Source organism: Eptatretus burgeri, chromosome 2 (assembly GCF_056783735.1).
Source record: "Eptatretus burgeri isolate ZD-2024b chromosome 2, Ebu_testis_v1, whole genome shotgun sequence".
NCBI lineage: Eukaryota > Metazoa > Chordata > Myxini > Myxiniformes > Myxinidae > Eptatretus > Eptatretus burgeri.
The window spans coordinates 83,703,621-83,717,938 of NC_140962.1; the positions used below are offsets into that span (position 1 = coordinate 83,703,621).

The 14,318-nt window shown below is 44.1% G+C and overlaps 2 long non-coding RNA genes across 6 annotated transcripts in view; one reads left to right on the top strand and one right to left on the bottom strand.

The window, feature by feature from the left end:
- Positions 1–2,177, top strand: part of LOC147032455 (uncharacterized) — a 35,197-nt gene extending 33,020 nt beyond the window's left edge. The window contains exon 3 of the long non-coding RNA XR_015055177.1: positions 613–2,177. This is a non-coding gene — a long non-coding RNA (uncharacterized LOC147032455). The remainder of the gene's footprint in view (positions 1–612) is intronic.
- LOC147032456 (uncharacterized) overlaps positions 1–14,318 on the bottom strand; it is a 66,407-nt gene that overhangs the window by 20,101 nt on the left and 31,988 nt on the right. For all 5 annotated transcript variants that reach the window (XR_015055175.1, XR_015055174.1, XR_015055173.1 and 2 more), the window contains exon 3: positions 7,184–7,413. This is a non-coding gene — a long non-coding RNA (uncharacterized LOC147032456). The remainder of the gene's footprint in view (positions 1–7,183; positions 7,414–14,318) is intronic.

Below are 14,318 nucleotides of genomic sequence, written 5' to 3' on the forward strand. Positions count from 1 at the left end.
TGGTTATTACAGTAGATTGCACGATGACGTTATTTCATGTCCATGAAGGCACTCGCGATTACGTCACGGCAATTGCCCCATTAATATCATGAGGCTGCATAAATAAAAGTAACACTCGAATGTGGTCGTTGGTGTTTTTTGGGAATGTTGGGATTTGGGAGCGTTGTATATGGGACTTCGGTTCACGATGTGATTGTTTTGGGAGGTAAAGGTTCTTGGGTGTATGCAGCATTAGGATTCTCTAAATATGATTGTCCAATTGTCATTTTTCTCATCATACGTATTGCAAACCAAAAAAAGGACAGGTAGGGGTAAAGCGTGATGATAGAGGGAGATTTTCCTCTTGCAAAACTTGTAGCAGAAGGGAGGTTCATGCGCTCGCTGTTGATGGTGAGCAGTGTCAGCAATGAATTTTTCTTTTTTTTAATAAATCCAAAATTAATATTTAATTTCTCACATGAATAAAGTTGTGAAAACCTTTTCCAAATGACGAGAAATTAAACGAGTTAATCACGGCTCAAAGAGACTGTTTATAATTGCACTTTCAAGCATTATATTGACCGAATCGTAATAGATTTTTTTTAAAAATCTCCTTTTCTTGTTTTTTTTCAGGCGCTGCCAACTTCTTGCTTGGAAAAAAAAAATAACCCAGAGGAAATCAAATCACTTAACCTGAGCGAGACCGATTACACTGCTCCAGAGGCAGCTGCAAAGTGCTTCACTGCTGCGTCGCCTCGCCTCCAAAGATCTCACCTCACCCTTTCCAGCAGACAGAGCTGTCATTAGCGCTGTCATCCCCAATAACGCGCATTCTGCGGCCTGCCACTCAAGAGGGGCCCTCCACCCACCACCCTTGCCTCCAGCACCCCAACTATCCCCGACGTCGTATCTCTGCCCCCAGGGAACTTTTGATTCCTGGCTGACGGAGAGTCGAGATCGATCTGAGACCTTGAGGTGTACCTCGTTAATGACCATGAATCTCAATTTACCTTTTTCATCTACTTTAGAAAAAAACCCAGGTGATATTGTTTTTACTTAGCCTTGTACCGCTCTTAAAGTTCCATTGCACGGGAATAATTTGTGTACATTATGTGAAGATCTCACTCTTCTAATCTAAAAGCGTATGTTGAATCGTATATATTTACACTTCGGAATACTTAGTACACATTAAAGTTTGCTTATTGATCACAAATTAGTTTTGATGTATAGTGGAACAACATGCACCCTCATCCCATCCCAGTCCCACTCCCCCATGACCTCTTCTGTCCTGGATAAATATCCAGTATCCAGATAGACAACGACAGAGATTCTCTGACTAATGGTACAGTGGGTAATTTTAAATTTAAATGTTCAGTATACCGAACAGCATGATTATGTATCGTTCTGGATCTGGTCCAGGGGGTAAAATGTGGATAATTTTCAATAGTTATTCCATAGTACACGTTAGCATAAATGTGATGTAATTCCTGTAAGGAAAAAAAAAAGTGTCGAGCACGTGTTTAGAAAGACCTCTTTCCCACCCAAGTGTCTTTATATAAGCCCCACCTTTCCCTCCCATTCTTGAATCATCGCCGTCATATATCTGTCCTTGTATGGTATTTCCTCCAAGCAATAACCAATGAGTGTGACCCACAGCAGTGATCGCTGGGTCCACAAAAGGCCACCAGACTGAACAAGGACATGCCCGTATTAGGACATCTGTCTGGCTGCATTGGCCAATGGGCACACCCCATGGGCACTTAAATGAGCCCTGTGGGTATTATAAAAGTGCTGTTGTTGTTTCCATGCAGTGGCCATTCTCGGTACCTGCTCTCCAGTCTCCATGGTCTGCGTTTGTGTCTTGGGTCTGCGTTCATGTCTTCAGTGCCTGCTGCATGTCTTCACCCTTTCAATTTCGGGCTGCTGTTGCACGTGCTTCCACTAGTCTTCAGGAGAGAGGAGAGCGGTCGTAGCTGTGAGCCAAGACCCGCACGCAATTGCTGCACACTTGGGCATGACCCCAAACCATATTCTCTGTTAATAAATACCCCTGTTTTGATGAACGTTTTTCTGGTTATTGGGAACGGGCTCAATAGCGCTTCGATAATTGGCTGATTGATCCGTTAGACAGGCAGATTAGGTCCGCTCTAACTCGCCGTGAACGTGGAACCTCGACGAGCTTAGCTCGGCTATACCTGTCAGCGATTTTGTTGTGGTCTTTGCGTTCGGACACACCGATTCATGCCAGATTAACGCAGTGGATGCACAGGCCTTTTCATCCCATACCCACCAGGCAGCATGAGGGCCATTGAAGACCGCACACGAATAACATATAAAGAGGAACATTTTGTCCCACCTTTCCTGCCAGGAACATATCGACCCACCATACTGTTAAAAAGCACCTCATGGCGGTGATGGGCTGGAGTGGACAGGGCAGAGTTAAAAGTTTCAAGTGGAGTGGAATAAAGTGGAGCAGCATAGATTCGAGTTGGTAGGTTTGGAGTGGAGTAAGTTGAGAGATCGTTTTGCGGTCAGGTGAGAAGTAGAGCTCTAAAATAAATCTAGTTGGCATGTTGGAAGAATATTTGTGAATATAAATAATTTAAAGATCCACAAAGCCCCAATCCAGCTGGACCTGCAGAGTTGATGTAGCCAGTGGAGAGAGGTGCTTTGAGCGAGTCATGACACAGTTGCAGCAGGGGATCCTGTCAGAGAAATTGAAACTGCCCGAATAAAATGAGATATCATAATCCATCTCATCTGGATCGCATCATCTCCAGCTCTGCGGTGCACCATGGCCTCCTTTGTTTGAAAGCAAGCTTCGACAGCATGCACTCATTGGCTTTGTCTCTCTCCAAAGATTCATTAAGTTGATGCCATCTTGTCTTTCAAAACCCTTTGACCCAAGATGTGCTCCTGTCTTCCAACCACAAGTGGTTGTGATACTGCGTCTCCAGGTCCACTTGCCCACATCAGCTTTGTCATTCTGTTGGTGTGGATCTTGCATCACAGCAGCTCACTCTTCTGATTTGGCCACCAGCAAGAGATGTATTCTGATTCCACTGCCACAATCTTGTGACCTTTTTCAGAGACTGGTACCATGCAGTTCACTGAGTATACTACAAGTATGCAATTACTACAAGTAATTTGTAAGCCCACCGCTGGATTAGCAGAGTTAAGCATTTTATTATATAAGGTTAAGGTTATATAAGGTTAAGGTTATATAAGGTTTAACTGTTCCAGCATTTCTTCCCTCCATTCTCTGAATTCGCCTTCATTGCATCCCTCAAGAATTGTTTTAATCGCATAACTGACCTAAAACTTTTTAAAACCCCAGTTTGCTATGAATGTTCTCTTTCCATCAACCATTCTTTTTGTCCAACTTCAGTGCCAACTCGCTCCTCTCACCCATCACTCTCACTCTCAAAGCAACCATCCCACTCTTCTCCCTCCAAGCCTCCCTCTCACCTCTCTCAAAAACTCCCCCCTCACCTTCCTCCCACCATTCATCCCACTCACTCATCCTTCCCAAAGTTTCCCCCGACCATCCACAAAGCTGCCTCCTTCCACTGCCCTCTCACCTCCATCTCTTCACTCCACCTCCTCAAATACTCAACTGCCTTATTCCCCCTCTCTTGTCCCCCCTCTCCGTCAGCACCACAGAGCCTTTTCTCCTCCTCATTCGGCCCCCTCCCCTAGCTATTCTGCAATCCCCCACACTCTTTCAACAACACTCCTTTCCTCCCCCCTCATCCCTTGTCCTAACCTCCCCTCCCCCCACACCCTGCACCCAAATCCTCCTCCCCTACCTCTTCATTAAAAGTATGGACCTCAAATATCCGGGGCCTTCACTCAAACCTTTCAGATCTTTCCATGCAGGTTGCCACTGACAAACCAGACATAATCTGCCTAACAGAAACTTTCCTCCCCCAAGACGTGTCTGACTCCCAAGTATCTCTCCCTGGTTACTCCCTCCTCCGGTATGACAGACCTGAGCCTTGTCCTGGTGGAGGAGTTGCTCTCTTCATCAAAGACTCCATTCCTCACTCTCCATGCACTGCCCTCACTCCCCCACACCCCCAGGAATACCTCTGGCTACGGCTTCCCCTCAACTCCCACCTCATGTTTATATGTGTACTGTACCGTCCACCTAACAGTGATGACTCCATCTACACCTCACTATCTGAAAACATGGACCAACTTCTATCTTCTCATCCAAACTCTCTCTTCCTCTTATGTGGTGACTTCAATTGTCATCACGCCAGTTGGCTCGGTGTGGGTACCTCTCTCACCTGTCACGGCACCTCAGCAAAAGCTTTCTGTGACTCATTGGGACTGACTCAATCGTTCAACTTCCCGACCCGGATCTCAACCAATGGTACTCCATCTCTTCTGGATCTGATTTTGACAAATTTCCCTGACAATATCTGCTGCTCTTCTCCCGCTCCAATCGGTTCTTCTGACCACGTCCTTGTCAAAGTGGACATTTCTCCGGCTATTATTGGAGAACCACCTCAGCGCTGTCGAGTCTGGCATTTCACTCAAGCCGACTGGCAGGGTCTCCAAGCAGCCCTCAAACTTACAGACTGGTCTCCTATCTCTACTTTCTCCAACATCAACTCATCCTGGGAATTCTTTCAAAGAAACTTGCTCTCCCTCATGCACAGATGTATCCCCTCTCGTCTTCAGTAATTCTACCCTTCCTCCCGCCCTTGGTTCACTGAAGCTTGTGGCGAGGCAGTTGTTCTGAAACAATTCGCCTTTGCCTCATGGAAAGCAAACCCAACTGAGGGTAATCTCAGTTCCTTCCTTAAAGCTCAGAACAAGTGTGTATCTACCCTCAGGAGAACCAGAAAACAACATCTTTCTCATCTCAAGTCTGAACTCTCAAACGTCTCTCCCTCCTCAAAACCCTGGTGGCGTCTAATCAAATCTGTTTCTGGTGTATGTTCCCCCTCCATCCCCTCCCTTACCTCAAATGGCCGCACTGCTGATACCGCACGTGAAAAAGCTGAATGCCTAAACTCGGTGTTTGCAGCAAAATATTGTGTCCAAAACCCATCACTTTCTCTACCCACCTTACCCAGTCGCACCCAACTGTCCCTGGACTCTGTGTCCTTTTCTCCTGACAAGGTAGAGAGCTTGCTTTCAAACCTCGACTCAGATTTTGCAACCGGTCCAGACGGCATCAGCCCATGTGTCCTCAAAGCCTGCTCTTCTGCTCTTGCTCACCCTCTCTCTGTTCCATTCACCCTCTCATTTGTTCAAGGTCATCTGCCATCTGCTTGTAATTCAGCAAACATTACTGCCCTGCACAAAAAAGGTGCAAAAACAGATCCCTGCAACTACAGACCAATCAGCCTTCCCCCAATCATCAGCAAGGTTACGGAATCCATCATCGCTTCAGACATCAAATCCTTCCTCTTCTCCAATGGCTTGATTTCTGATCATCAATTTGGTTTCAGACCAGGTCACTCTACCCTGGATATGCTGCTTCTGCTCTCCCAACAATGGATGGAGGTCCTCAATGCCAGACAGGAAATCCGAGCCGTATCTCTGGATATATCAAGTGCTTTTGACACAGTCTGGCACCCTGCTCTACTCACCAAACTCTCTTCCCATGGTATCCAAGGCCATCTCCACTCATGGCTCGCAAACTTCCTCTCCTGTCGCAGTCAACGTGTGGCCCTAAATGGAGTTCTTTCATCCCCCCTTCCTGTCCAGGCTGGAGTTCCTCAAGGTAGCCTTCTGGGCCCTGTTCTGTTTCTGGTTTCATCAAAGTTCTCTCCGACTCTCTGGAAAATCCTCTTTATCTCTTTGCTGATGACTCCACCCTCTGCCGTACCATCAGTCATCCCTCAGACCGGAAAGCAGCAGCTTCTTCGCTCACTGCTGATCTGGATAAAATCACAAACTGGTCCAACACGTGGAACATGTCTTTCAATCAAGACAAATCTCACACTCTCACTCTCACTATGTCTCTTCGAAAGGACCGTTTAGAAAACCCCCCCCATCCACTTTCTCAACAATCCTCTGGAAGAAGTCCTTTCTCTCAAGCTTCTGGGTCTTACTATCTGCCATGACCTTTCCTGGGAAAGACGTTTCAAACCTCGCCTCCAAAGTCAGTTGCCGACTGGGAATCCTCCATCGTGCAAGGTCCTTCCTCGGCCCACCTGAGCTCCTGACCACTTACAAAGCTTTTGTCCGCAGCCTGATGGAGTACTGCTCTCCCCTCTGGCCTGGTGCTCCTGCCTCCCACCTTTCTCGGCTTCACGCTGTAGAAACCAGGGCATTTAGGATCATCGGCATCTCCCGCATTGAAGCTGAGTCTTTGGGCCTCTCACTCGATCACCGCAGGTTGGTCGGTGGTCTTTCTGTCTTCTACCGTCTCCTCTCCAGCCTCGCCCCCCCCTTGTTCTCTCTGCGATTTGTCCCCACCACATTTCCGCAGGCCGCTCAAGTTCCGCCAACAACCCCCTTCTGGTAAATTCCAAAATCACGAATCACTGCTCACCTTCACTCTTTCATTCCTCTTTTTTCCCGCCTTTGGAATAAACTCCCTCACTCTATTCATTCCCATTCTTCTCTCCAGGCCTTCAAAACAGCTGTTCACCACCACCTCTTATCATCCCCCATCCAAATCCTCGATCTTTTCTACTCCCGATAATTCACCCAAGCCCACCTCCTTCAAATTCCCTGCTTTCCTTCCTGAAAGTCCCTGTAATGTCCATCTTCTATTCCCCAAGTTTCCTGTCCCATCCCTCTCCCTTTCACAGATCTCCAAATGTCTCTGTTCCCCACAATTTTGTCCTTCCCACTCCCTCCCCTCCTGTCTCATGCCCCCCTTGATGTGCATTGTGTGTTAGCTCTCATCCGAGCCTCGACAAGGTCTGCAAAAAAAAAAAGGTTAAGGTAAAGTAATTTGATGTGACATGCACAAGAAAGTGTGGAGAGCTAATGGTTCTCTATAAGTGTTATGGAAAACGCCACTGAGTTTAGAGGTCATCTTCGTCTTGGCAGGGTGGGGTTTAGTAACCATATATGTGAGGCCATCTGTGAATCAAACTGGAGATGGAAGACGTCTCGTAAGCCTGTGTACCCATATACTCCCTCCTTTTTATGATTTCAACTCCCCCCTCTCTTACTAACCCCATCCAAACTCCACTATCCTCATTCCATGCCAAGCATTTTGGATCTAGTTCACCTGGTGCAGAACTGACGGGATGTTTTGTAGAGTGCAGGGACATGCTGTCACGGATTGTGTGAAAATCCACTCCATCGGCTGGGTTTGAACAGGGTGGCCCTCGGCGCCAGTCAACAATGAGTGCGAAGTAGTCGTATAGCGAGGCGAGAAGAGGACATAATTATTCTGCAATGACAGTTGATAGTTGTGATCTTTGACACCGAGAGTTGGTGGAGGACATCACCACACCTCTGGGGGAGGGGGGGCGGTTGAGAGATGTGGGGGGGAGATAAAGATATCTGCCATTCATAAAAAATAAAATGCCCCAAATCATAATTGGGCTTGATGCCAACAAGCAATTCAATAAATCAGCCTTAATAGTCCAGGCAATCGAGCCCATTTTTTCACTTGATCGGGAACAAATTGCAACAAAATTTTTTTTGGCGCAATACATTTCTATGAGGTCCCCACAACACCATACTAAAAGTCCTAAGAAATCCCTGTTGCGGAAATACGTCTAATTTGCATAAATCCAATATGGTGGCCAATTATCAATATTGTGCCATATCTTTGCTCACAGATGACATATTTGAGTGATTTCAACTGCTAGAATGGGTATTTTGTACACAAGGATGCATTTAGCATACTTTTAAACTTCCCTGGAACAAAATCTCATTTGCATAAATCCAATATGGCCACCAAATATCAATATCTTGCCAAATCTTTGCTCTCAGATGATGTATTTTAGTGATTTAAATTTCTATAATGAGATCTTTGGATCCAAGGATGCATTTGTAATACTAAAAAATTCCATTGGATGCATCTAGGACACTACAGTATTTAACCAGATCAAAAGCTCATTTGCATAATTCCAACTGACCACCAAATATAATTTGCTTACAATCCATGATAACCGCAATAAAAATGGCTTGACCCAAAACGAATATTTGATGGACTCTGGTCAAATTTGAGGTTAATTCTGTTATTGTTTCCACATACATCATGATATATGTTGCTATTTTACAATCCCCCTGAGGTACCCCTCACTTAATGGTGCAATCCGGGGGAATCCCTATGGGAAATCCCCTTTTGGCTGTTTCAATGGAAGTTCCAACATGGATGATATCATCATGTTCTCCACAAGAAAGGAAAATTAAGGTGAGTAATCTGTTAAAAACTTGAATATTGTTATTACATTCCTTCAATTAATTACATAGGTTACATCAAATTGACAAATTACCCATTTTCTTACAGAAATAAGTAATACATACGAGATGCTAAACTAACCAGCTTACCAAGGGGCTCCAAATGGGTGGTTTTAACATGTTTAATATATTAAGTCAGTATACTTGTTATTTATTTCAATTTATAAGTTTATAAAATGTTTTAAGGAGATCTCTAAAATGTTTAAATAGAATTAAATATGTTGGCATTCATTGCTAATTTTTGTTTAATTTTATTATGTTTGCTCTCATATAAATAAAGGTCATATTGTACAAAAGTAAACTACTTTAAAATATAGTTTGAGCTCGGCTAATCTTTAACTTGTATGTACTGCTTTGCTGGAAATAAATAATAATAACAATAAAAATCTATTTGCAATTTTGACTAATTTAATATTCCACTAGTTCTCTGTGTAAATATATCATCTTTCTTTCAGATAAACCAACGTTGAATGCTGTGTTATGTATCAACAATAATGGAGAGGTGTTGCATTTGTAAAGAAACAACATCTGACACAAAACCGACTGTTGTTCTGCAAACAAAAGGCAGTGATGGGGATGAATCGTGCAAGTGAGCAATATGGGAGTGACTTGAGAACTGTTCCAGGAGAAAAGGTACATGTGGAATGTCGTCGCAGGTACTGTAAAGCGGAGAACATTGCTCGTGACACAGCCTCTCATCAACAACCAATTGAGTCACGATGTGATCTGCGTTCAGTGAAAAAAAACATTCAGTTTTCAAGAGTACTGCATGTTCTGTGGACAACCTGCGAATATGATAAGAAACGGAGAGGGGCTGATGTATTTCCAGTCAGAACAACAGACTTTCAGGACACCGTGCTTCAGATTTGCCATTCCAGGAATGACAAGTGGTCTGAAGTGGTGTCAGGTAGACTGGCATCAGTGAATGATCTACATGCAGCAGATGCAATATACCATCAGCAGTGCAGTAGTAATTTTAGGACTGGGAAGAATATTCCCAGTAAGCTACCTGTGGATACTGGGGACATAGCAAAAAGGTTCAAAGTTGGAAGACTTGCAACAAATGAGAGGACAGAAGCCTTCCTGAAAGTGGTACAGTTTTTGGAAGAAAATAAAGATGAGCAAACAACAATTAAGGAACTTGTTCTGAAAATGACAATATCTTAAAGACACAGAGCATGAGCCATATACTGCTAAATATATGAAGGCAAAAATACAGCAACACTTTGGTGAAACTACTCAAACTCTACCCCCAACCTCAGCAGCTGCAAAGTATCACAGCCTCCGTGTATATTATCGGATGATGGAGTGGAAAGGAAGAAGCATCAATATGAAGCCGGAAGAGTGGGGATGGCACATGGTGGATGGACAATGTTTGCCAATACAAACTGACCAGCTTGCAGCCCCATCAAAACTACTGGATGTCATCTGCTGTAACTGTAAAACAGACTGTAATACAAAGAGGTGCACATGCAGAAAGTATAGTCTGCGTTGCAGTGCTGTTTGTGGAGAATGCCATGGGACAAGTTGTGCCAACTCACAGCTACCAGATTTCACTGATGACTATAATGATGACCTTGATGGGCATCTTCAGTAGGGTATTGATATGCCTGCAATGAAACACTAGCCAAATAAGTGACTGTCATAAATTTGATCACAAAATATCGATATTTGGTGGCCATATTGGATTTTATTAAATTCATCCATCATTTTATTTAAACCCATCCAATCAAAATATTAAACTATCCTAAATTTATCCTTTGATCCCCTCAAATATTCTAGAAATATAAACCGCTCAAACCTGTTGTCTGAGAGTAAATATATGGCAAAATATTGATAATTGGCCACCATATCGGATTTAATGTAAATTCGACGTATTTCCGCAACAGGGATTTTTTTTAGGACTTTGAGTATGGTGTTGTGGGGACCTCATAGAAACGCATTGTGCTAAAAAAAATTCTGTTTCAATTTGTTCCCGATCAAACCTTATTTTGCCTGGACTAATAAGGAGTAATACAGTTTACCTTCAGCATATTTATAGTATGTCCATGAAATTAGCACCATCCGTCCATGACTTATCATCTGGAGCGTGATAGGAAAACATGAAAAGCCTTTCATAACCCAGACAAGTAAAATTATGAAGACAGGCTTTTAAATAGTGCTTTTGCTCATCCAAACAAAACAAAATGACCTCAGTAAACAACAAGCTTGGTAAGTTTAATGTATTGTTTCTTTTTGTGCAATATTTTGCTCATGATTGCAAAACCAATTGGCAATTCTTTCACTAATGGATTGTACATACGAAAACTCGCATATTAATTGTTTTTTGTATTAACAATCAAACAATTATTGTACAACTAATGTGGATAATAAGAGGTTATAGGCACTGCAGGTCTGTGCTTACGGGCAATTAGAGCAGCCTGCCGAGCATTCGCTCGATGCTGGGAGAGATCTCGCAGGTCCACATAGAGATCCAGTGATGGGCTGGCAGTTACTGAGCACAGAACCTCTGCTACTTGCTGTGCGGTTGTGCTGTGTGTAGTGAAGGTTTTTACCCCAGGAGGCCTCATACCTAACCTTAATTGTTGGTTAAGCGATGGCGCCAGAGTGATGCAATTCAAATCAGATAATTTGAGGATGATATAGAATACTTTTTTTCCATTAAACGGCTCGGATTAGTGTTTGAATTGCTCACAGTTGAATTAGCACAAGTGTGCTTGTTGCTTTGCTCTCGCATTAGAAATTGTTACCTTCATTTTTACATTCAACTGGAGTTGTTGAGAAGCTTGGTGGGAGAGTGGCTAATTACCTTTGCCACTGAAGGTGGACGGAGGTTATGTTTTCACCCCTGTCTGTTTGTCTGTGAACACGATATCTCAAAAAAGTTAGGGACAGATTCGGATGAAACTTGGTGGATGGGTTGGGTGTGTGCCAAGAAGGAAATGGTTCGATTTTGGTGAAGATCTGGATCAGAGCAATTTTAAAGTGATTCTTCACCGTTGAGAGATAGGACCAAAAATGATATATAGCATGATATCTCAAAAAGTTATGGATGGATTTGGTCGAAACTTTGATGAATGAGTTGGGTGTGTGACAAGGAGGAAATGGTTAGATTTTTGAGGTCTGGATATAGATCCGGCCTTTCAGTTGGATACAACACTTAAACTGTTCAGCCTCGCAGAGGTATGTGCTCTACCAAGTGCCGTTCTAGTTGTTTGTCTGATTATCTGTGTGTCTTTGAGCAAGATATCTCAAAAAGTGACGGATTGAGCAAGAGACGGATTGATTACATTTTTGGTGAGGATGCACCTGGTGGAGGTATGCGCTCTTCTGAGTGGCCTACCATTCTAGTTCCTCATTGCATTGCCTTCACTGGTGTGGGTTCGATTACCATGGCTGCTAAGGATGGAAATTTCCTTGGTTCTAACTGATGAAGTGTCCGTGTGTCCAGTATTGGTTCTTAGACACAGAAACGATGACGACCTGTTCTGAGTGCCTTGATGCTCTGCCAAGTGTATGGGCCTCCATTATTGTTGTTGCAAGTCAGGTGCAAACGCTGCAAGTGTGTCTGATTCACAGGAGTACTCATGAAGCTACATGTTCTGGGCTTTTGCTTCATGCAGTGATGGGAATAAGCCTAAATAAAGGAATAGCGATTCTGGATACCATATAGTCAAGAGTACTGGGATTGGAGTTTTCAAAAATGGGATGGCCCAAAGATTCTGTTCAAACAAGAATCAGTGGCCAAAAGGTATAAAAAAAAGAAGACTCTCTCTCTATCGAGTGCAGCCTGTGGCTGCTGGTTGCATCATTGGTTGGGACGCAGCTATGCCGCTGATGCAGTGTCCCCCTTACCAGTACACTGGTGCTCATTTTGCCGACCTCGGAAGGATGACAGGCTGAGTCAACCTCCTGGTGTATATTAATTCAGCGGCCAACAGGGCTTGAAGTCAGGACCCTAGGATCCCAAGCCACCACCCTAACCACTAAGCCAACTCCAGCCTAAAAAGAAGACTGGGCATCCTCCATTGTACAAGGTCCTTCCTTGGTGCACCGTAACTCCTATCCAGCTACTAGGCCTTCATCCGCAGGTTGATGGAGTGCTGCTCTTCCCTCTGGGCTGGCTCCCCTGCCTTACATCTTGCTCAGCTTATGCCGTGGAAACTGATCCCTTCAAGATCATTAGAATCTCTCCCGATCAAGCTGAGTCAAAGGGTCTATCGCTATGCCATCACAGGCAGGTCGGTGGTCTATCTGTCTTCTACCGCTTCCTTTCTGTTCTTGCACCCTCTGCTCTTTCCGTGCTTTGTCTCCCCCCCCACCCTCACCCAACCCAGGTTTCTGCAGGGTACATATGCTCCACCATCAACCCCTTGTGGTTAAACTACCTCAATCCAGGATCACTGCTCACCTACACTCATTTGTTCCTCTTTCCTCCTGCCTGTGGAACCAACTTCCCCATTCTCTTCAATCTCATTATTCCCTCCAGGTCTTCAAGACAGCCGTTCACCACCATCTCAGATCGTCCCCAATCAAAAAACATGATCTTTTCTACCATCATTAATCTCCCCCATCCTTACCCCAATCCCTCCTTCCAAATTTCCAGTTTTTCCTCCTGAGAGTTTCCTTCTGTATCCATCTTGTCCACCTTATGCATCCTCTCCAGCTGCCCCTCATTCCTCCCTACACCTATTTGTTCAAGTCTGTCTTTACATTGGCCGTCAACTCTGCTGTTGGTGTTTCCCTCCTCTCTCAACTGTTCCTTTTGTCCTGTTGTGTCCTGATCCGTTCAGTGCACTAATTCTATCTCTTCCACGAGCCTTGACTATGTATACAAAAAAATACCTGTTGATCTGGTAAACGATCGGATTTTGTCAATGCAGTGTGTGTGTTCGCAAATTGCTTTGGGTACAAGTTTTAGTAGACAATCGTATGACATCACCACCTTCTATCTACCAACTGCTGTGTGTCCGAGGTAGTCATAACTAAATTGCCATTTTGTTTACTTATCGATACCCTGTGTTGTTCAATCCTTGATGAACAATCCCAGCACAAGACTGGGTAACATTTGCTGGTGACCCCAACGTGATGGATGAGCAGGGTTATGACAGAGTGGCCAGTGGATCAGCAGTTATTGATCTCGATTGGAAATATTGATACTTACCTGAGCTGGCTTAAATTATCACAAAAGAATGGAAGGCTTACATTGTGAAGTCTTGAGCACCCTATATCAGGTCTCTGTTAAAGAGTTTGGGAGGTATTTCCCGAGGAGAGCCGCAGGAGTCTAAACTCCAGAGTTAAATGCATTGTCAAGTTTTTGTAGTGGAGGAGGAAAAACAATACTATGGTCTTCTTAGTTATCACGGTGTACATACATGAATGTGCCAATTAACAGCTAGTCAGCCTGGTGTTGGCTTAGTGGTTAGGGTGGCTGGCTTGAGATACTAGGGTCCTGAGTTTGAGCCCTGGGGTCCTACTAGGGTCCAACCCCACCTGAGTTTAACACCTGGTGGGGTTGACTCAGCCTGTCATCCTTCTCAGGTCAGTGAAATGAGTACCAGTGTACTGGGGTAATAACCATTTGGGGGTAACCTGCATCAGAGTGGTGACCAGTCAAGGACTACTCCTTGCCAATTAAACTGCCTTGACAGCCCTGTGCCTTTATGGCATGAAAGGAATGGTATTATTATTATTATTATTATGATTAATAATAGCTAGTTAAGAGGAAGCATCTCACTCAAGCAATAATATCCTGCAGTGCCCACTAATGTTATGACAACTAGTTCCACAACCATGGCTCGAGAGGAAGAAATGAGCTAAATGTAAACCAACACTGTGTCCTGGAAGAAGTGGACAGTATAAAATATTCCTGGTCAACTTTGTGAACCAGGCAAAGGGACAGGCTTACTGTACATTCAGCAGTCTGGCAAAACAGATCGACTCTGGGATAG